At 40.8% G+C, this 23,998-nt stretch overlaps 1 long non-coding RNA gene across 1 annotated transcript in view; it reads right to left on the bottom strand.

The window, feature by feature from the left end:
• The window catches only part of LOC148127991 (uncharacterized), a 49,877-nt gene extending 42,542 nt beyond the window's left edge, over positions 1 to 7,335 (bottom strand). Inside the window, exon 1 of the long non-coding RNA XR_015740787.1 lies at positions 7,104 to 7,335. This is a non-coding gene — a long non-coding RNA (uncharacterized LOC148127991). The remainder of the gene's footprint in view (positions 1 to 7,103) is intronic.
• Between the last annotated feature and the right edge of the window lie 16,663 nt (positions 7,336 to 23,998).

Here is a 23,998-nt window from a genome sequence, read left to right as displayed (position 1 = left end):
ACTATCTTGGATTACAGATATGTGTTTATTTTACATTTGAGATGCCAGGAAAGACTGGTGAATATTATTTCATGTGATCAAGGTTTAATTGTTTTACCCAAAATTGGACTGGTTAAATGATACTTTTACATAATTTAACATGGTTGTGCGCAGGTGTGTTTTTTTCCTTCTTTCTCCCTTTTTTTGCATAAGAAAAGTGTTTAAAATGTTCAAGCAATCATTAAAACCATTTCAAAAATCCTGTGAGTTGGCAGAGTGGTGATGTATTGTCTAGGGAATAAATGTTAAAAAAAGAGGGGGGGGGGGAGACTGGACTACACATTGTCCATTGACTGGTCTAATGCAAATTTCTCAGTTCTCTTTTGTACTGCAAAGAATATATTTTGTACCATCTCTTACCTGAAAGAAAAGTGGCATGTGGCTTTTAATGTACTACTAAAAGTGTTCGGTTAAGTTAGCAGATTAGCGAAAATGTATTTCAGCAGAGAAAGAATGAAAGAAAAAGGAACAGATACCGACCTGAATTTTCACTGCGTATCATTTGTGTTTTTTCTCTCATTCCTTTATCTAATGCAGCTGGTGCTATGGAATTTGAAGCATGAACCTTTAAAGAAGAGATTGGCCTCATCCTGGGTTCAATTGTGTCATATCAGTTCTCCTCTCTGATCAGTGGTGGGATTCATTTTTTTTTTACTAACAGTTCTGTGGGCGTGGCTTGGTGGGCGTGGCAGGGGAAGGATACTGTAAAATTTCCAGTCAGAGGTGGGATTCGCCGGTTCTCCGAACTACTCAAAATTTCCTCCATTGGTTCTCCAGAACTAGTCAGAACCTGTTGAATGCCATATCTGTCTCTGATGTTCTAGACATCGTCCATAGGGGCAATAATACATGACCTGTACACAAAACAAAACCAGCACAAATAACCAGGGGTGGGATTAAATTTTTAACAACCGGTTCTGTGGGTGTGGCTTAGGTGGTGGGTGTGGCTTAGGTGGTCATCTGACTGGGTGGGCATGGCTTGGTGGTCATGTGACTGGCTGAGTGTGGCCAACTCAAGATCACTCACATCGAGGCACCCATCTCCTCGCCTGGCCTCTCATGACTGTGAGGATGCTGCAACAGTCATAAGTGTGAAAAATGGTCATAAGTCACTTTTTTCAGTGCCATTGTAACTTTGAATGGTCACTCCACATAAGCAAAGTACCAACAAAGGAGGGGAAAACAACTCTAGAGAAGTTCCTGAGACAGGAAATCTAGTCCTGCCAAGAATGTAATAAGGGTCAACGGAGAGGCAGTTTCTGTAAGCAACAGCAGAATGTTTCCTTCCTGCCTTCCGTACAGGATTAGGCCAGTAATTTTTCTAACAACCGGTTTTCCAAACTGCTTAGAATGTTAACAACTGGTTCTCGCGAATAGGTGCAAACTGGTAGAATCCCACCCCTGCAAATAACAATAGCAAATAACAATAGCACTTAGACTTATACACTTCTTTACAATGTTTTATAGCCCTCTCTAAGTGGTTTACAGAGTCAGCATATTGCCCACAACAATCTGGGTCCTCATTTTACCCACCTTGGAAGGATGGAAAGCCAAGTCAACCTTGAGCCTGGTGAGATGTGAACTGCCAAACTGCTGACAGCTGGCAGTCAGCAGAAGAAGCCTGCAAGTACTGCATTCTAAACACTGTGTCACCATGGCTCATAGGATAGGGCTAGGAAAAATCACAAATGCCCCAAAGTTGTCCAAAGTCTAATCAACATTATTTCCATTTTTCTCAATGGAAATGATTTTGAAGAAACAGTGGTGCATAACATTTACCACATTGAGTTATCCCGCATGGAATTGTCTGCAGCGAGTTGTCCCACAGCAAGTTGGCCACAGTGAGTTGGCCATGGCAAGATGGCTACAGCAAGTTGGCCACAATGAGATGGCAAGTTGTCCCAATGGCAAGTTGTCCCATTCCATTAGTTTCACTGGTCCCAGATGAGGTGACCAAGCAAATAATCACAAGGCAGTGTTGCCCTACAATATACTGCACATTTGCACAAAGGCTGTGCCATTTCTGTGCATGCCTCTGAAAAGAAAGAACTCACAGATGTTCAATCTCCATTCTGTGTGCATCTGACAGCTACATCTCCCCATCAGAAGGTTTTCCACTATGTGCATTCAAAGGAAAGGGGAGGAGAGAGATTGTTTTTAAACCTTGTCAACAATGGGTAGGATTTTGATATTTATTGAGGCAGGACTTCCCCCTGGTTCCATTTGTTACCCAGACCTGGCTTTTACCTAAGTAGAAGTTAGAAAAATCATAATGGTTTAAAGACTGACTGCTTCAAAGGCATTACAAAGGAAACACATGGCACCTCTGAACCAGCCCCGTTATTTTCCAACCTAAGCAACATGGTCAGATGAACAGCAATGGGTACCATAGTAGCTGTAAATTATCTGCTAATTTAGAGCAACAGAGACTTTTGCAGTAAAAAGTCTTGCACAGAAGTGGCATTTTGGCAGCCCACAAATCCTACACTGCATTCCTCTGATGATGATGAAGCTCATTTCTTTAACTTAGGTGACCGGAGAAGAAACGTACAAAAACAAGCCTGTGTACCTTTCCCTTCCTTGTATTGACTTCAGACAGTTATAATTTACTAAGCAACCTACACGGCTCCACCAGACAGAGTCTATGTCTATGGCTTTCCATTACCGCTCAGCTGAGAAAGTATCTTAGGTATGCCAAATGTATATATGTAGAGCAATCAATAGAGGGAATAAGGGGACAGTGGGAATGGAAAAGAGGAGGAACAACTTAAATTGAAAGTCAGATAGAAGGGTATCCAGAAAGTAAGTTGATTAAATACTCAGCGGTGGGTAGTATTTCTAATCGGGTCTGTTCAGGTGTTTACAACCTCTTCTGTATTAGCCTCATCTGACCCAAGCCTGATTTAATTGCTTAGCAAATGTAATTTTATTAAAGAGATAAAGATATAGTCAGTGCTAATAAGCTGCCTTTGGAATATAAAGAGCCTTTCACGATTGGATTTTTAGTTAGCTTGTTGCTCTTTCTTTAGAGACTAATTGATTTTCTTGACATCTCTTTAGCCTGGCAAACTGCCTGCCTAAGTACTTTATCTGACCTTCGGGCAGCCTGCCAGCTCTTCATCCAATATCTACAATGGGTATGTTGTAGCAGCTCTTTCAACTCTGATAACAGCTAATGTACCAGAGTTGTCAAGGCACGAAGTCGATCACAACATTTCTATCATCTTGCCTATCCAAACCACCTTTTGGAGGGTTGGGGAAAGGGAGCTTTCACTGTTTGTAGACATTTTTGCTCAGAGTAAACAAACACAGAGAGACAGCATCTTTCCAAAGCACAGCAAAAAAAAAAAAAATCACCCATTTCGCCGAAGAATGACATGGAATTTGTCACTTGGGATGAATTACTCTAATTATTCCATGCGGACTACAGGCTGACTAAAATCTACATAAACTCTAGAAAGAATGCAGAGAGGAACAACAAAGAGGGCCTAAATGAAGAATGGTTGCAGGAATTGGGTGTGTCTAGTCTGATGAAAAAAAGGACTAGGGGATGATATGATAGCAGTGTTCTAATGTCTAAGGGGTTGCCACAGAGAAGAGGTGGCCAAGCTATTCTTCAAAGTACTAGAAGGCAGGAAAAGAAACAATGGGTGGAAATTAATCAAGGACAGAACCAACTTAGAAATAAGAAGAAATCTTACTTTGTATTTTACATATCCTTGCATTTCATAAATAACCTATAATTATACCAATTTGATCTCGTGTGCATCAAATGAGCTAATTTTGAGTTGCCTCTGGACGAATGAAGACCCTTCGTTGTTCTCTTAAATGTACTTAAACTGGAAGCTTTGAGCTTCCAGTTTTCGGGGGGAGCCCCACATCCAGTATATTAGGAAGGGAGGAAAGCATTTTGCAATAGGGCATGAAATGATATGATGGAACACTAATGCTTCTTTAAAACCAATGGGTTTTTTTCCTCTGAAAGATTGTGGATGTGCATTTGATTCAGTTGAATGAATTACTCGGGAATAAGGGGGAGCAGCATTCCCTCCAAAGGGATCGGAGCTACCGTAGAGGTACCAATTGTGAAAAAAGAAAGCAAAGCTTCAAATCCAATAGAGAAATAAAGGAATTCTCATGCCTATTTAACTCCTCTTTCAAAATATTAATTCAACCAGCCATATGATTGAGAGATCGAGGTAATATTTTCTCTGGCTGTGTCATTTGTTCAGCAGGAGTCTGAAGGAGTCCTGCTAATCTCAACATCTATCTGCCACCTATCTAAGCTTTTGAAAAAGGATGCTCTGCTTCCATCCCTGGAATTGTTTCAGCCATGTTTAACAAATATGAATGCACACCTGCAGATGGAAATGGGCATACTTGCCTCCCATTGAATGAAGATGTTAGCCCCTTCCTCAGCGCTGCAATTTCTAAATGGATTGTAAATTATTTTATCCTGGCATATTAATACAAGAAACAATTCAGGTTCCACTTCTTTGGAACTTCTTACAATTCTATTGGATTCTGTGCTTCTCCGGATGCATTCAACACACCACTTCACGTTCTTTTTTTCTCTGAATTCTACTATATTCTCCCTCTCCCCCCTCCCTCTCCCTCTCTCTCTCCCCTCTCTCTCTGATAAACACCTCTCTCTCCTGTCCCCTCTCTCCCTCTCCCTCTCTCTCTCCCCTCTCCCCTCTCTCTCCCTCTCTCCCCTCTTTCTGACAAACACCTCTCTCTCTCTCCCCCTCTCTCCCCTCTCTCTCCCTTCTCTCCTCTCTCTCTCTCCCTCTCTCTCTCCCTCTCTCTCCCCTCTCTCGACAAACACAAACACCTCTCTCTCTGTGTCTCTCTCTCACACACACACACACACACACACACACACACACTTACATGTATACTTGATTATGCAGCTCTAAGGGGAAAAACGTTTTATGCCCATCAGTTGTTTAGATTTAATAGTCTAATGTGGATAAGTCTCCAACTGAAATCTCTTTGGCCTCATGGAAAGGCTGCAGCAATGCCTCAGACAGAAGCAGAGAGAGAAGACGCCTCCCAGACTATTTGGCAGAAGCCCAGAAAACCATCAGCAAACAGATCGTCTTTGCGAACCTTGTACGGAAGTAAAGGGAAAGCTTTGATTTGACTAAGACTAGCTGAGGTCCTCGTTCAGAATCTAAATGCATCTGACAGCAGAGGTAAAAGAGAAAGCAAACTGGAAGCACCGATGCGTAAAGGATCCTACATCTGCTTCTGAATATGCAGGCTTTGCTTTGAGGCTCAGTCTCCTGAAAGAAATCTCTCTTAAAATGGCTCCACTGAAGCCACCTGCTTTGGAAAAGATAAGGATTTTGACCTTTCAGAATATTTTACTTATTGAGGGAGGGAAGGATGGAGGGATGCTCCCTGTATAACATTTTTCCTCTGTGATGTGATAGCTTTTTATATGAAACTGGAGAGTTGGTTTCCATCTAAGAAACGGAAGAGAAATGACTGGAAGGCTCAAATAACCCCTTTTTCATAACCAATATGTCACATAAAAACATCTGCACCGAAGCAAAAGTCATTTTTTTTCTAATGGCTGGAACTTGACAAAAGGTACACCTACTCCTCACCTTGACTTTAAAGTGAAATCTTTCCTACCTGAAACTGAATAGGCTATCCCACATCATCCAAACTCTTGTGTGTCACGTGCAACGAGAAGGCAAAAACCAGATGTGAAATATAAGAGGAATATGTTGGATAGAAAGAACCACAAGAAAGAGGGACTGAAATAAATCCCTCTTGACATTCCTAGTGCCAACTTCCAAACAATAACCAGAGGGTGTTGTCATACTCTAGCTTGAATTCTAAGCGTGCTTGTTTTAGGATTATGATAGAGTGAATGTGACTTACTTCTGAGAAAACTGCAGTGAGAAATAATATATACCCTCCATCCCGACATCAGAGGTGACTTCAGTTCTCCAGTTGATGGTTAGATGCTGAGGCCTCTAACTGCAAGGAGAGAGAGATTCTTTCTCCAACTTCAAATGTGCAATACATGAATTGTCACACATGTTCAGTGTGGGAGGCATTGGACAGCTCTATTTTCATTTCATTCCACCAGGCTCACGGTTGGCCTCTGCATTCTGAGTACCGAAGGATGGCCTGGCCTTTGTCCCAGCCACCCTCATTAAGAACTGCCAATCAGCAACTCATCTACCTTCGATAAGAATTTGACTGTCGATAGGTCTTATCAACGTTTCACAAACGGCCTGGGAGGTCTCCCTTCTTAAGAAATTTGTTTGAAGTGAAGCTGCCTCTGACCAGCCTTGTCCTCAGGAAAATGTCAACAAATGGGCTACTGGAATCCTCATCACCTTAGTCATATATGGGTAATATTAATTTCAGATGTAGTGAAAAGCTACCGTGAAAGCATTCGCAGGCGTGTTTTTTGTTCCTCTTTCAATCATACCAATACACATAATAATGATTTCATACTTTACCTGCAGAACTTGTCAATGACAGATAAAGATAACGCAAGCTTATAAAAGATGTTCATCAGCCCTACTGGTGAATCAACACTTTGCTGAATCATAGAGCGAGCACAGTTTTAAGAGAGAAAACTGCTTCATGAACAGGTGATTCCTTTTAAAGTTAGTTAAATGTATGGATAACCATTAAAGCCTTCATTTCCAAACCAGCTAATGAACCTGGTCAAACTGGTGGCATTAGAAGCTCTTGGCAATGCACGCTTTAAAGCCAGGGGCTTCCAAAACCTGGCAACTTTTAAGACTTGTGGACTTCGACTCCCAGAATTCTCCAGCGAGCATGGCTGGCAGAGGAATTCTGGGAGCTGAAGTCCAGAAGTCTTAAAGTTGCCACATTTGGAAGCCCCTACTTTAAGCACTTGCATCTACTTGCAGAAAGAAGTGGGTTCTGCAATCTTCGATTAAAACTACTATTGCCAAATGAGCCACAATTCATATGGGAAAACTGACAGCTCACTAGGAGCATCTGGTTTCATGAACAAATCCAAAGCGAGTCTGCGATAAAGCTCCACCCCTTTCCCATCAGGCACCTACCTCCAATATCCCTTTGAACGTTCCAGGTTTTATTCAATGTGTAGTAGAGAAACTGATTAGCATCCTTTCTGGTCCAGCTTCTGGTTGGGTTTAGGATGATGAGTTCTGACTGCATGCTGGTTTATCTCAAAATGTGTGTTTGGTCATAGAGAGGCGAGGTGAGCAGGTAACTTTCACCAGTAGCATAACTATATTTTAATAGGTGTTTCCCAAAAGTAACTGGATCATATCTGTGACTATCATTGAAATCAGTAAAAGCAGGAGAGAATGCAAGATAGTTAATAAAGGAATTTCTCTCCCCCTCCAATCCATTAGCATAAAGCCAAGCATTTTTTAAAATTTATTTTGCAGACGATGGGTAGTCCCCAACTAACAGCAGTTCATTTAGTGACCAAAGTTACAAAGGCACTGAAAAAAAGTGATTTATGACCATTTTTTACATTTACAACCATTGCAACATCCTGATGGTCACGTGATCAAAATTCCGACACTTAGCAACTGACTCTTATTTATGACGGTTGCTGTATACTCCTTCATGAAGGCTTCCTGCCTTCATGGAGCTGATGGTGCAGTGTGGCTCAAGACAGGGAGCCAGCAAGTAGGAGTAGATTCTATGCAACCTCTTATGATCCTCATTGTGCCATAATGGGGAGGGATAGGGTAGAATAAAAGGCAAATGGATATGTAAGTCTCTTAGAAGTTTAATTTTGTTTGCTCTTTATTTTTACATGTACACAGAGGAAAAGTTTACCAGTCATTTATTTACATGTAGCTCATAGATTGGATTTTCATTGCTTCTATGGCACATCTTTATCAGAATTTTTTAAAATCCTTTTTTTTCCCCATAGTGAGGCAATTGAGCAGTGAAGAGAAAGCCAGAGTTCCACCACACCCACTTTAGAAAAACAAGACCAACTACAGGCTTTTTAGACAGATCCTGGTGGCTGCTCCCAAAAAATTGAGGGGAGTTTCAAGAAGTCACTCTGGGAGACAACAGGAAAAGAAAGCAAGAGGAAGCGCGATTGGCTAAGTCACAGGTGTCAATCTTGCTGCGTCATGTGGCGTGACGTTCTGCGTCACATGACTTTTGTGACATTTTTTTCCCATTCCCTGAGCTGAGCTGGGCGTGGCCTGCCTGGGATGCATCCGGCCCATGGGCCTCCAGTTTGACACCCCTGAGCGGTAGTCTGCTTTTGTAATGTTAGATGTACTCAGCTAACATCTGATATTGTTCCAGTAGAGCAGAGCTGCTGTGGAATCCCCACCTCCCCTCAGCCTGCGAAAGTCTCACAGTCAACACGGCTGCACCTTTAAATAGGCAAAGGAGAAATCTTATAGATATTTCAGACCTAAGGAAGAAAAAAAAATGGGGAAAAAAATCGATACAGGTAGTCCTCACTTACCAATTGCCCCAAAGTTATAACAGGGCTATCTCTCAGTCACATGATCATCATTACATTCAGTACTTGTGTCTAAACTGTTGTTTTTCCTCTCCGCACCCCAACTTGCAAAGCAGAGAGATGGCCGGCACAAGGGAAGGAGGAGGAACAGGGAGAAGAAAGAGGTGAAAGAGGCCTGGTCCTTCCCTCATGCCGGCCACGCTGTTGCCTGTTTGTCCATTGCAGCGCAGCACCCAGGATCCACTTTGATAGCAGTGTGTGTGTGTGTGTGTGTGTGTGTGATTCAACAACCAGTTTACTTGAACTGGTGCGAACCGGCTGAATCCCACTACTTGTAATAGTATCTTTATCATTAAGCATCTTTACTATTCAGATGCTTCTATACTATGTCTTTACTAGAGAGGTTACTGGCATCCTCCATGTTACAAAACATTTACCTTGTCTGCCAAGCAAAGCTATCTTCTTGGAGTCTTTCTTCTGTCTTTTCCCTGCCAAGGTTTCCTTGTGCAATAAGCGGAGATGAGGCAGATGAAGTTTTATTCTGCGTTTTAATTATTCTCTTTTATTTTTTTTTTTCACAACGAAATAAAATTCCTACCATTTCTTCCCACCCCACCCTCCCCAGCCTTAATACTTCCCTGCTTACCTTTTTTTCTCAACAGGAAACACTTTCTGGGAGACAATATGCATATTTAAACAATGAGAGGCAAGCAGGAGGTCTCATGAGGCCAAAGAAGAGCAACTTCTGAAATGATCACAATTATTCCATTATTGCAAGACAAATAGCCTTGTTTACTATCCAAACTCTGGCTTCCTTCCTCTTCCTTTATACACTGGTAACTTGAGTCTGCCACACATTTGTATCGATTCCTGTTTTATTTTATTATTTTTAACACTACAAAAGTGGATAGTGGAGAGATCTTGTTTCTGGGGCAGCCTTCCAAAATTACTTAAGCAGAAAAACATTGCATATTAAAATCTTAAGAACATTTTGTTATTACTTTTAAGGACCCCTGTTTTTTTTAACTTATCACTGTTTGTAATTTCAGTTCAAAAAAAAAAAGCATGTAGCTTTAAGATGTAGAGTCAGATATATTCCTACATCTCTTTTATTTCACTAGTACAGATGGGCAAGGGGACAAATTAAAAAGATGGGGTTCCGAGTTCTTGGAAAACTATGCTCTGATCAATTTGGGGAAAATTTCTCAAACTCCTCATGAAATATATCAATTCTACCATAGAGAGTTAAATAATATGTTTTCTCCCAATTTTGCTATTCCTCCAATGAGATGGAAAATTGGAGTCAACCATGAAGAACAGAATGCAGAAGAGGAACCAAAAAGTGCAGTTGGTCACTTCTCTTTTTATCATCACAAAATAATGGTCCGCAGCATGAATGGGTAAATTCATGGAGCGCTGGCCTTCATCCATGAAGCACAACTTCATTTAGCAAAATTTGGGTGGCAAATTATCACTGGATTAACTAAACGGATGAACTGAAATGAAGATACCTGAATCACAAGAACTCCCCCAAAGAAATCCTGCTGTAACCCACTTTGGTTACCCCATTGTATGGCTGGCCTATCTGACTCAGCTCTCAACCATTCAACCCAATTCTTTCAAAAGGCTGTTTGACTGTCAGTCATGAAACTGATCTCAGTGATATCAAGCCAGGCATTGTAATTCAGCAGTGGCAGTTAAACTTCAAGCCTAAACCCAAAGTCATTCTGGGGATGTCCTGAAATTAGACCTGAAACCTTTCCATGCAAAGCATGAATTCTAAACTTCATGGAACGTAAACCATTTAGGCTAACTGCATGATTGTGAATGTTAAGTCAAGAAATAAGAAGCAAATTTACTATACTTCAGGGCTTCTAGTGTCTATGCTGTGTGGATCGTAGACCAAATAGTCATTGAACAAAAGTATGTGTGTATGACTTCACATATCCACAACCACCCCCGTTATGTTTCTTTCTGCACAAAACCATAAAAGCATATAAAAGAATTACTTCTATATTTGCCAAATTATGATAAGCAGCAGACTAGCAAATGTATCCAAGTTGTAGATGCCTGAGACTTATGTTACCTTTTTGGAGGAAGGAGGTAAGATAGACAGAAGCCTAGGCCCTCTAAAAGCACATAGATAAGCAAAGATGGAAGACTAGGAATGATGAATGGAATGGAGTGGAAATAGAGCAGAGCAGAATAGAACAGAATACTTTATTGTGTGGTTAAACATACAAAGAATTTGTCTCTGGTACAGAAGCGTTGTTTGCTTTGGATTATGAAATAGAGATAAATGCATACCATGAGATATCATGATTCTATATGTCAAGGCAGTACAAAACACAGCTTCTTCTAATATTCTTTCTGATACTGGGCATTTTGTAGAATATAAAGGTCTATTCTGATATTTTATTGTTAATCCTCTTCACATAAAACCTTTTAGCTCATAGCTTTATAAGGAAGAACTTAATGTTCCAATAATTAAATGAACAGCTTTGATCACTGCTCTAAAGTCTGTCTCTCTCTCTCTCTCTCTCCCAATCAGACTAATGTTTTAGAAAATAATCCATGAAAAGGGGAAGCATCTACTCCTATCTGTCAAACTGCCAATAATTTTCTCTAGGTCAAATACAACAGAAAAGAAATGAATGGGGTAACTTAAATTTTGAATGTCATGCTACAGGCTACATATGGCCTTTAGAAGTTGACTCTAGTCTAAAAAAACATGGCTAACTATTATAAGTAGTCCTCAATTTATGATCACAATTTATTTTATTTATTACTTGATATCCTGCCTTTATTATTTTTAAGATAGTGAGCATGTTTAACACTCCTTCCTCATCTTATTTTTCTCCACAACAACACCTCCTATTTCCTGTGAGGTGGGTTGGGCTGAGAGAGAGTGACCGGCCTAAGGTCACCCAGCTGGCTTTCACGGCTAAGGCACAATCTGAATTCAGAGTTTCCTGGTTTCTAGCCTGGTGTTAATTGGGTCCAGAATTTCTGCTGCTAAGCAAGGCAGTTGTCAAATGACTCACACCTGAGTTTTTTTATGATTTTTCTGACAGTTAAGTAAACCAATGACGTTGTTAAGTGAGTCACGTAATCATTAAGCAAATCCAGTTTACCCAGGTTGCCTTTGCTTCTCAGAAGCTGACTGGGAATGTGGACAATGGGGATCACATGATCCCCAGGACACTGCAACCATTTCCAAGGGCCTGGATCACTTGGTTGGCGGGGAATGCGGCAAAAGTCATAAGTATGAGGACTAATAGTCAGTCACTTTTTTCAGTGCTGTTGCACTGTATCCAGGATGGATGTTGTTCAAAGTCAAGGGCTACCTGTATGATAGTCTTGTATCTGCTCACTCTGATGTGTCGTGTTGGTGACAATATGATCAAGACTTGATATAGACACTTATCTATGGTTGGTACAATGTGTTAAGTCTCAGGGCTCTGGTAGTTACCACCATCTAAATCATGAGTCTCTAGCCAGATTTTCTAAACTTAAAGATTTATCAGGAGTAAACATGCCGGCGCTGCCTGGGTGTAGCCGACTCTCAGACACATCATTCATTGACAGCCTTGATCCTGGTTTTCCCCCACCCCCTGGGTGTATCATAATTCATATTCTCCAATGGGACACATCCATAGCCAAGAGTCATCAATCATACTCTCCAGTTAGAATTTGCGTGGCAGAAACTTCGGTCACCTAGAAACTATCTTTGAAAACATTTATGGAATGCAGTTTCAGTTTTGCAAGCTGCTGCACTGCTCCCCCTTCTCTTTCAGTTGGCAACCAGATAAATATTTTATGAGTTGACATTAAGCTCAATGGGCTATAAATTATCCAGTCCTTTATCAGGCAGAATTGGATGCTACAAATTCTCAATTGAGTCTCCCCCTACCCTCAAGCCCAACATAAAACTAGCACGTTATCCTTGCCCCTAAAGCTAACTGTATAGACTGGATAAACTACTCAACCCTGGAAACCCATCCATTTAATCACAATAGATCTTAGAAGAGCTGCAATGTAGGGTCCTTGTTGGTCTCTGAGCTTGATTGTTTTCCTGCAAATGTTTTATTACCCAAATTAGGTAACATCTAAGTAACTGATGATGTTACCTAATTTGGGTTACGAAATGCCTGGGGGGGAGGGAAAAATCCAACCAAACTCAGAAAACACTACGAACCTTTCATTTCAACCCTGAGCTACAAATATTCTTCTTTATCAGAACTGCGGTACATAAAGCAGTCTCCAGCATCCTGATGTCTAGTAGACAAACATGGACTCCTCCATTTAAAACCACACTAGGGGAGAAATTTAGATATTCATAGTTCCTACGTTTGCAGAGGATACCAGATTACAAAAGGCTAGCATAAAATCTCTTGAATAGAAAAAAGATCATTTTTTAACCAAAGCAATCTTTGACCATTGTAAAGAAACTGACAACCCAATACCACATTTATCATATGGTGCATGCAAATGAATAGGAAAACAGCCATCTGCATCCTTCACCCCTACGATCAGACTCATTTTTTAGCATATCTTCACCCTGTCAGAAAATCATGCACCAGGATGCCGCTAAATTCTTCTTGCAATATAGTCAGACATTACTAATGGTCACCATCTCCCATAGTTCTGTGTTCTACTTTCTTTATATTTATCCCACAGTTAGAACTGACCGGTATAGACCAGTAGTAGCATTTGTGTACTTCATTTTGTGTGTTGCTGAAATACTGTATCTCCTGCACTAATCACTGGTGCTGTCTGGAAAAGGCTGAGGACTTGGCTCCTACTATTAAAACTAAATGGTATCTTTTTGTCAATCCGTGATCTGATCCCTGATTTACTCAGCATAGAAATGGCTGAACACAGCACCTGTGAATAGTGAGTGCCAAACAAATTCTGATTAAGAGACATCTGCTAAAAATGTTTTGTCCATCTTAAAAACACAGAAGCTTTTAAGCTTCGTCTCTGCTGCTGCTACTAGCAGCTCTTCCCTTACAAAGACTGAACTTCAATTTTATGTAACTATTTTATTTTGCTATCTAACTGAAAATAAGCAAAGCATTTTAAAAATGTGAGACTTGCTTTTCTGTATATATGAGTTGGGTCATGTTTTGGGTTCGATCCTACAAAGACATTTCAGGGTGTGGGAGTACAAACTGATGATGGGGTGTTGTTGTTTTGCATTATCCTTTTGGTAAACTGGATTGAGAGACGATGAATACAGATTGGCTTGTGATATTACCCATATTTAGAGGTTGGAGGATGAGAAAATGATTGGTCTCAGAGTATGTAATAGTGGATTGGGGTGGAAACCCTGATAGGGTAGAAATGATAGATATGGTAGATGAAGAAGAAAGAGATCATGAAGAGTTCTAGACAGTATAGATAGAAAGGTACCATTATTATTTTTATAGTATTTATATATTGTGTATCCCATCTTTATTATTTTTATAAATAACTCAAGATGGCTCGGCATTGTGGCTGTGCGAGCTGTTCAACAACATCGTCTCCACGGGAAAAGTGCCACACGACTGGTACCGCAGCACCACTGTTCCGATCTGGAAGGGAAAGGGCAGCCCAGCGGACTGCTCCAACTACAGACCGGTCAGGTTACTGTCACACACTATGAAGATCTTTGAACGCGTCCTTGATAAGCGCATTCGGGACATCGTCGACATCAGCGTCAACCAGGCTGGATTCATCAAGAACTGCGGCACCACCGACGCCATCTTCGGTGTGCGGATGCTGATGGAGGCTCACAGAGAGAAGAAAATCCCGCTCCACACCGCCTTCCTAGACTTGGAAAAGGCCTTCGACCGAGTCCCGCATGATCTCATCTGGTACGCACTGCGAGACCACGGCGTGCCTGAGCTGCTCGTACAATGGGTCCAACTCCTATACAGATGTCACAAAAAGCCGTGTAAAAGCGGCAGCTGGGATATCAGAGGAGTTTAATATTACCGTCGGCGTACACCAGGGCTCTGCTCTCTCACCACTGCTGTTCATTCTGGTGATGGACACAATTACACCACGACCTGTACACGCCCGCCCCATGGACGCTGCTCTACGCCGATGATGTGTTCCTGGCCAACCTGTGCAAGGCTGAACTAGAGCACCGAGTCCAACAGTGGCACGACCGCCTCGAGCAGTTCGGGCTCCGGCTGAACCTAAAGAAGTCCGAATACCTGACCACTGACAATGAAATGACAGGCTCCATCCACGTGAACAGGCAGGAGCTACCGCGCGCCTCCACCTTCAAGTACCTGGGAACTACTCTTGGGGAAGAAGGCCTACTACAAACTGAGGTGGCAGCCAGGATCAATGCAGCGTGGGGCAAATGGAAGTCCGTCACGGGCGTCCTCTGTGACAAGAAGATGCCGATGCGCCTGAAGGCGAAAATCTATAACTCTGTGGTGCGCCCGTGGCCATATACGGCGCAGAGTGCTGGCCGACGACCAAAGAAGTCGAAAGCAGACTCCAGATAATGGAGATGCGAATGCTCCGATGGTCGGTAGGCCTCACCCTACTCGATCGCGTCAGGAACGAAGAAGTGCGTAGACGGTTCAACGTCGTGCCCATCCCCACGGTCATGAGGCAGTCCGGCTACGATGGTTCGGCCACGTGAGCGCGCCAAGGAAGAATCCATCATCAAATCTGTAATGAAGGTGACTGTCGGAGGAGCGAGACCGCGTGGTAGACCTAAACAACGCTGGATGGACACGATCAAGGCCGATCTAGAGATCGCGAAGGCAGACCCGACACACGTGGCAGACAGAAAGGTGTGGAAGCAGTACTCAAGGACATTAGCGGACCTCGCCCGAGCGCGAGACAAACGCTGAAGAAAAAGAAGAAGAAGAAGAAGAACTCAAGATGGCGAACATACCTAAAATTCCTTCCTTTTCTTATTTTCCCCAGAACAACAATAACCCTGTGAGGTCATTGAGCTGGGCTGAGAGAGAGAGTGATTGACCCAAAGTCATCCATCTGGTTCCATCTGTCTAAGGTGGGATTCACAGTCTTCTATTTTCTAGCCTGATGCTTCTGCTCAAGCAGGAAAGCCTACACCATTTCAAACAAATGGTTGTCCAATCACTTCTTTAAAACCTCCAGTGCTGAAGCGTGCACAACTTCCGAAGGAAAGCCATTCTGCAAATTAATTGTTCTAACCGTCAGGAAATTTCTCCTTATTTCTAGGTTGGTTCTCTCCTTGATTAGATTGCATCCATTACTTCTTGCCCTGCTTCCGGTGCTTTGGAGAATAGATTGACACACACACACACCCTCTTCTTTATGGCAGCCCCTCAAATTTTGGAACTCTGCTATCATGTCAGCCCCTAGTCCTTCCTTTCATTAAACTAGACATACCCAATTTCAGCAACCATTCCTCGTGTTTTAGCCTCCAGCCCCATAAATATCTTTGCTGCTCTTCACATAGAACTTCAGGGAATCTATACCAAGGAAATAAAAACTGTAATAGGAAATTACTTTCACTTTTCCCAATCAACAAAGAAATAAAATATACTGTTATTATCCAATTGTAACTATTGGGTGGGGGGGGGTTCCCCTCTGGAAAATAGAAGAGAAAGGAGTGGTAGATGCTGAAAATGAAAATGAAGGAGAGGAAATTCTGATAAAAATATTTTTATCTGAGCCAAGAACTTTTTGAAAAATTCTTCCTTTTTCATGGGTTCCCTAAAAAGAACATATTTTAGACTGCATACAAGTGAATGTTATCAACAGTTGTAGAGTATTGTGGATTTTAATAACATTTATGTATCTACTTAGAAATTTGTTCATTTTTTGTGGGCATCTTTATCATAACATAGGTTAGAACACACAGTGGTCTATGGCAGCATTTCTCAACCTTAGCAAATTCAAACTGGGTGGACTTGAACTCCCAGAAATCCCCAGCTAGTAAAGCTTTATTTATTTATAGATAATGAATAAGAGAACTTATTTGTAAATAATGAAGTGTGTTCCAGTCTTTTGATTCACAACAGCTGCCTCTTTCCATAATGAGTTTGTCTGTGATATTTAGCCAACCAAACAGAGATCAGAGAGTTGTGGTACAAATATATATACTGTATATTTATCAAATCTAACAAGCTGATGTTAACTCTAAGTTTAGAGACTAGAAAATATCTGTGTCTGAAAATATCTACAAAACCATGTTATACTATAAATACCTTTTTAAAGTCAATTTATTAATCTGAATGTTACATTTCTTACCTCTGCCCACCCCTCATTTTTAATAAGCAATATTCCCATGTCATACAATATTTCAATCCTAATTTTTTTTCCTTTGCTGATTTTAAGAGTAATATTGAAGCAGTTTGCTCTATATAGCCAGTTCTTAACTTACAACCACAATTGAGCCCAAAATTACTGTGGCTAAGCAAAACAGCTGTTAAGTGAATTGTGTCCCATTTTATGCCACAGTTATTAAATGAATCATTGCAGTTGTTAAGTTAGTAGCAATAGCATTTACACTTATATATTGCTTCACAGTGCTTTTACAGCCTTCTCTAAGCCTTTACATGCCTCTCCTAGTGCCCCCAACAATCTGGGTCCTCATTTTACCCACCTCAGAAGGATGGAAGGCTGAGTCAACCTTGAGGTTGGTGGGATTTGAACTGCCAAATTGCAGGCAACCGGCAGTCAGCAGAAGTAGCCTGCAGTACTGCATTCTAACCACAGCACCACTGCACCCATATTAGTAACACAACTGTACAGTGAATCTCTCTTCCCCATTGACATTGCTTGTCAGTAAGTTGCAAAAGCTGATCACATGACCCTAGGACACTGCAATTAATCATAAGTATGTGCCAGTTGCCAAGCATCTGAATTTTGATCACATAACCATGGGGATGCTGCAATGGGGGAAATGGTCATCGGTTACTTTTTTTCAGTGCTGTTGTAATTTCAAACAGTCACTAAATGAATGGTTGTAAGTCGAGGATTACCTATAGATACTGGTAGAATTTCCTGCTTTCTTTTGTTTTCAGATACCCCTTGCCAAGGAATATTTTCCTAAAACACATCAGACTGAAATTAAAGAAATACAGAAGCAATAGAAATCCCCCTTCTTTCCAGTTCCATCCATCTTTTCTCTGGAATTAAGAAGGAACCTATGATAAGCAGTCAACTGAAGATGTTCTATGATGAAATGAAAGATAGAAATCTGGTGATATGGAAGCACCTCAACAGGCCCAAATTCAAGCCCACTCTTAGTCATGAAAACTCACTATTTAACACTCCATCTTTCATTCCTGGTCAGTCCAATCTACATCACAGGTTTGGCACTCCGGGAATAAAAATGAAGGGAAATATCTCCATATAAGCTACCTTGAGTTCTTGCAGTAAAGACAAACACAAGTCTAAGAATAATGAATAATGAAAATAAAAATAGATAGGCAAGGTCACACGATCTATGCAAGATGCAATGAGACATGTAACAGAAAATATCGTGCCTTTTTCCCAAACAAAAACATGAATCTATAACAGTGTCTACATATTATCCAAATTTGTTTAAGCTTTTTTCTAGAGCCCAAAAGTATACAAATGCTTTGAGAATGTTGTTTGTTACATCAGTACATAATAGGAAAATTAAAAGGTGAGACTTTGGAGGCACAACTGCTCACTGAATCTTCCTATCATTCAGTATAAGGAATTTCATAATTCTAGCGTTTAAAATAACAGATCTAAATCATAACTGTTTAGCAAAGTATTGGAGGTCATGTTGACCTCTTCAGAAAGAAACTGTCTCTCTTTACAGACCACTTCATTGATCAAAATTTGGACAAACGTTGATACTCCATCTACTTCCTACATAGCTGTATTAACTATGAAATACATTATTTTGAGGGAAGTTGAGCTACTTTAATGGTTGCTTAGCTGCAGTCCCATGCTACATCTAGGAGTGAACTGACACACAATTGTGTGCTGCAATGGTTTACAGTTTTAGAAAACTGTGTGTAAGCAGACAGGGCCAGAATATCTTTCTTTTGTTGTTATAGTGAATGATATTGGCTGACGTATGCATTTGTATTTCAGTGAAGCTTTTTCCCAGGATAAGTCATTGTCTCTATTGATTTTTCAAAAGGTCTTTTCATACATACACCAGGAACATGAAATCCTTCCCTGGAAACCTCTCCAGATACACACTCGCATGCGCCCATCCCACCACTTGTAAGTACCTGCATGGGGGCTAGTCCCTGAGATTTTGATCTCTGGGATGAAGCAACAAGCAATATCCCAAACCCCCCTCACAAAGCTTCTCTTCATTCCCGAAAAGCAAAAGTGCAAGAACAACAAATTACATAACCAACAATTTATTGCCCTTGCATGACATTCCCAGATCAGTTGCCAAAGATTGATTTCTTCTGCCTACTGGTAGAGCTGGTTCTGCTACACGGCAGGAGGGCCTTCCTAAGATGCAAGGGATATCAAATCCACTTTGGGGCAGACAGCAACAGTTTAGCAACATGGTAAAATGGATATTTGTGGGCAGCCTTCCAAGAACCCCTTCTTCCCCCCCCCCCCAAAAAAAAAGGCTAGCATAAACATGACATTATGCTTTCATTATGTTATTAAATTGTGTTTATGATATGATCTCAACATTATTCTCAGGGATTGTCAATATGCTCAATATGTTCATGGAACTCGGCCTTGGCATGCTCCAGCTTCCTCTCCCAAAAGATGTTTGCATTTAAAACAAAAAAAAGTTGAAATGGGGAAAAAGAAAGGAGGAGGAAAAGGAGGAGGGAGAAGAGGGGGAGAGGGGAGGAGGAAGAGGAGGAAGGGAGGAGGGGAAGAGGAAAAGGAGGAGGAGGTTGCTGAAAGCAAAGAACAAGGATCTAGAATTATCTGGGCCTAGAATGGGCCCCTTAAACTGATGGGAGTCTATTACTGTCTTTTACTCCTCTTGGAGGTATTCTAAGTACCTTCAACACTTGCAATTATTCCTGCAATTCAACACCTATTAAAAAAAAGTTCTGTTTTGAGATCTTGAGCAATGCTCTACGAAGCAGAATATATTCATTGTCAACCTGCAAAATGACTTCAGCAAAAGCCATGCTTATTCCTGTTTCATTTCTTGGTTGCCATTCAGTGGTGGCATTCAAAAGAATTTACTACTGGTTCTGTGGGTGTGACTTGGTGAGCGTGATGTGGCGTGGTGGGCGTGGCAGGGAAGGAGACTGTAAAATCTCCATTGCCTTCTGACCCCACTAACCTGCTTTCCAGCTCCGTTCTCCTGTGCAGGGCAACAAAAGAAGACCCAGCCAATCAGCTGGGACTCAGGAAGCAGAGAATAGATGGGGACAGGGACAGTCAGAGGTGGGATTGGCCAGTTCTCTGAACTACTCAAAATTTCCGCTACAGGTTCTCCAGAACTCCATCAAAACTGGCTGAATATCACCTCTGTTGCCATTCGAAAGAGAGCGGGGGAGATCATGGTGGAGGGACTCATAAAAGTGGTGCCTCAGCCAGCTAGTCACAACATCTCCTAGCCGGCGTGTGAACCAAGGTCATTTTGATGGACATTTATCAAAGTTCAGTGGGAACCAGTGGTGGGATTCAAATATTTTTACTACCGGTTCTGTGGGCGTGGCTTGATGGGCATGGCAGGGGAAAGATACTGTAAAACCTCCAGTCACAGGTGGTATTTGCCAGTTCTCTGAACTGCTCAAAATTTCCTCTACCAGTTCTCCAGAACTGGTCAGAACCTGCTGAATCCCACCTCTGGGGAACCCACACCTGGACTGATTGGCCCATGTGACCTGAGGTAAAAGGCGGGGTGTGGAGGTCTTATTCTTTTAACTGTCCCTGAGTGGGGGAATAATTTAGAGTTAGCTTCACCTTTCGAAGTGTTGATATGACGTACTCAATAAAGGATCTCTTGAACCTGCAAAAAGTGTTAATGTCCTGACTCTCTGAGTTCATTACTCGTAACAATAAGATTCGTGTTATGACCAAAACATTGATGCCAAATGGGGAAACATGGGAATGCAGCCATAAACCATATTCCCCACTGAAATAATTTAAAAGCCAGAATGGCCATTGCCCGTTTTGAAAGAAATGCTTTTTAAAAAAGAAAAATCAATTGCCATCAGCTTTATAAAGTCTGTTTATATGCTTGCTGTTGTATTGATTGGTGGACCCCGCCACCCAGAGTGACTTTTTTGTGAGATGGGTGGTTATATAAATGCGATTGATTAATTAATAAATAACTAAGTAAATAATCGGTTACGGTGCACATTAGATGAGAGCATTTTAGGAGGAAATATGGTTGCCTAAGATGATAGAGTTTTTTAAATATTTGTGTTGTTATTGTTATTGATGGAACCAATCCATAAGAGGAGATAATATCAATGATTCATTGTTGTGAACCTTTAATCTTTTTTGGTGATCTCAGATAATTATTTTAAATCTGAATTTTTTTTTATCAGCCTTTGACATTTTAATTATTGTCTTTGACTCATTTTGGAGGCGGATATTCTATGTATCTTTGGTATTCCTGCAGTTTAGCTCTTATTAAAAGGGTAAAAATTCTGAGATCTTGAGCAAGCCACTCCATAAGATGGCAACCTGCTATAGGTAATGTTGTGACATAGACACAGTGTGTGATTCATATGAAAATAAGACACTCTCTCTCCCCCTCCTCTTTTTCTACTGTTTTGGGGTTTTCACAAAGAATGTAGAAAGTTGTAACCACTTCTATACAGAGATGAGTTGAAGGGGATGGGGGAATTGAGTCCTGTGATGTTTTCTGACATTTCTTTGACATTGAAACAACTAGTTACCCAATGAACTTTTAATGTCGATGTGCTCTGTGCCTATCAAAGCAATTTTAGGATGCAAGGGTCATAGAGTAACAAGTTTCACTTATGTTCTTGGCTCTCAACATCCTTAATGCATCCAGCCACAAACCTTAAACATAGTTTTCTCTCTCTTTCTCTCTCTCTCTCTCTCTCTCTCTCTCTAACTAATGCAGAGTTAGATATCTGTGCTGGCTCAACTAATGCAACTTTTAGCACTCTGAATCTGGAATCAAGGCTGATCAATTCAGTGTGCCCTTTGGGGTCAATCTGTAAAGATTGCAAGATTGGACATTTATTGCTTTTAAGAATGGCATATGTGCAAGACTACAAATATTGCTTTTTCTGCACTATTAGCTTTTTGGTCACCTTCCCATCTTCGTGGCATTATGCTTCGTTATGCCAATCTATTTCTGCTGTCTCTCTAACATAATGCCAGACACAGACCTCATACAACCAAGCCTTATGCACAAAAGAACAGATTTGCCATTTTAGCCTACCACATCGGTTATCCCAATATAAAGCTGATTATGAGACCTTTGAAAGCTAAACAGGAGAGTAACACATGGAAAATAGTAAACAATGTATTGCAGTGAACTTCAAGAGATCCAACTGAGACTTGGTAAGATTAATATCTTTTACAGCATCTACTATCTATAGTACATCTATCTCATTCTGACAAAAAAACCTAAATGGCTGCAGGCATTTTGATGTTAACCAACTTTTTTGCAATTGAATCTCAAATCATGAAGTAGCTTGCCTGGGATTCTTGAATAAGTGAAATTACATCATGCTCTCTTCAAGGCTCATATCTCCAAGTCAAATCAAATCAAGGTTGATTCACACCAATTGAATCTGTATATCAGAGCTAACTTTGGGTTCCTTATTTAAAGAAAGCATTATTCAAAATCCAACCCAGAAAGCAAAAACAAACATTGTTGCAAGAAAACTATATGAACATAGCTAAAACACTCAGACAAGCTTTGGTGTATGACGATTTCCAATTCAACAACATCTTCAAAACATGACAACTCAAGCACAATGTATACTAGGTAACATAATCACACAAATGCTGCAATTAGATCCTTGTGTTAGGATGTCTGACACAAATATAGAAACTGCAAGATGTGTGATTACATCCTCACATAAAAGATGGCATTTGTTCGCCTCGTCACAGATACCCATATTCTAGTAAACTTCAAACTTTCACAAGTAATTCTGGTGATGCTGTGGCTAGACCAAAGTCATAAAAAACAATTCTGGTTATTCATGGTTATTTATTCAAAGAAAAATTTATTGGTTTGGGGGATTATAAAGATTTGGAACATGGATCAAATGAAGAAAAGGAAATGGAAAGAAAAACTAGAAATTATCAAAAAATAAAGCACACAAAATTGAATGTTTTAGGAGGAAGTGACTTTAAATGGACTGAAATAGTCATTCTAAGTAGTTCATTATATGACATACTATTTAGGAGATAAACAATAAAGAATTGGGTAGCAATAATGCTGAAAAAAGAAATGGCTTTTGATGCAAATAAAATAAGATCTAGACATATGCTCTAGAATTCATTTGTGTATTTGAGATATAATTAAGAGGAATTCAACGCTAAGGTTGATTTACATTTTGGGAGGCCTTTCGTCATATAATTTTAAACAACTAATGTAAATAAACTGAATAAATCCTGTGAGAACATCATTGCTCAAATTACAATTACCTGTTGAGAAAGGGGACCCAATTGCTGTGTGTTAAAGATGCATAAGTTCGACTTGGATATATATTTCCAACATTTGAAAATTATCAAGAAATTGGGCATGGGAGTTGGCTAAGCGAATTAACGTATAAAAATGGAAGAAAAAAAATCTACCATTGATTGCCAGATACCGATTGTTATGTGTTATCAGTCAGTATCTGACTTTCTTTAAGTAATGGTTAAGCATGATCAAATTGGAAGGGGAACAAATTGGCAGTAGATATGACTCAATGGAACTCAAGATGGGCTGGACTTAGATCTCTTGTGGGTGCAAGGGGACTTGAGACTGATGACAAATTTGACCCGCTCCCTCAACCTGGTCATCTCCTACATCCTGGAGAAGCAGACAAATAATTGCAGTGCAGAACGAGGGCTAAACCGGCAGAAGTAACAGAACTAGGACTACTGCAGTAGACCCGTGAGCAGGAAAAGGTGTAGTAAACTGTTGGGGGTAGCTGGAAGGTGAGACAAGCAGAAAACCTCACAGGTACTGGGCCAGGAAGAAAAAAGCAAGGGATTACGCTGCAGCTTCAATGACAAAAGCAAAAATAAGGCCTGAGAAGAGGAGTAGGGTGTCTGCAATCTGGCAGAGAGCAACAAGGCAAGAAGACTCTAGCTTCTGGTCTTTCAGAAGAGTCCGTGAAGCCACCAAGCTTTTTGCTTGGTTCTAATTCGTCAGCAGCCTTCAGGAGCCATTCTCTGAAGGCTGGTCTCTCAGTTGAATGCTGGTAGAAATCTGGAAGTAAGAGGGGAGAAAAGATGACAAGATCAAAGTGATTTTTCAGAACTAGCTATCATGATGTTCAAGCAAAAATGGGTGGCAAGGGGTTGGTATGTGAGCAGGCAGGCTCTCAGGGACCTCTTTAATCTAATGATTTGGCTTTAAAAAACAGAAACACAAATTCT

This window comes from Pseudonaja textilis, chromosome 1 (genome assembly GCF_049901715.1).
Source record: "Pseudonaja textilis isolate UNSWEBS1 chromosome 1, rPseTex1.2, whole genome shotgun sequence".
Classification (NCBI taxonomy): Eukaryota; Metazoa; Chordata; class Lepidosauria; order Squamata; family Elapidae; genus Pseudonaja; species Pseudonaja textilis.
The sequence above is the reverse complement of the archived record's forward strand: the minus strand, read 5'-3'. Positions and strand labels throughout refer to the sequence as shown.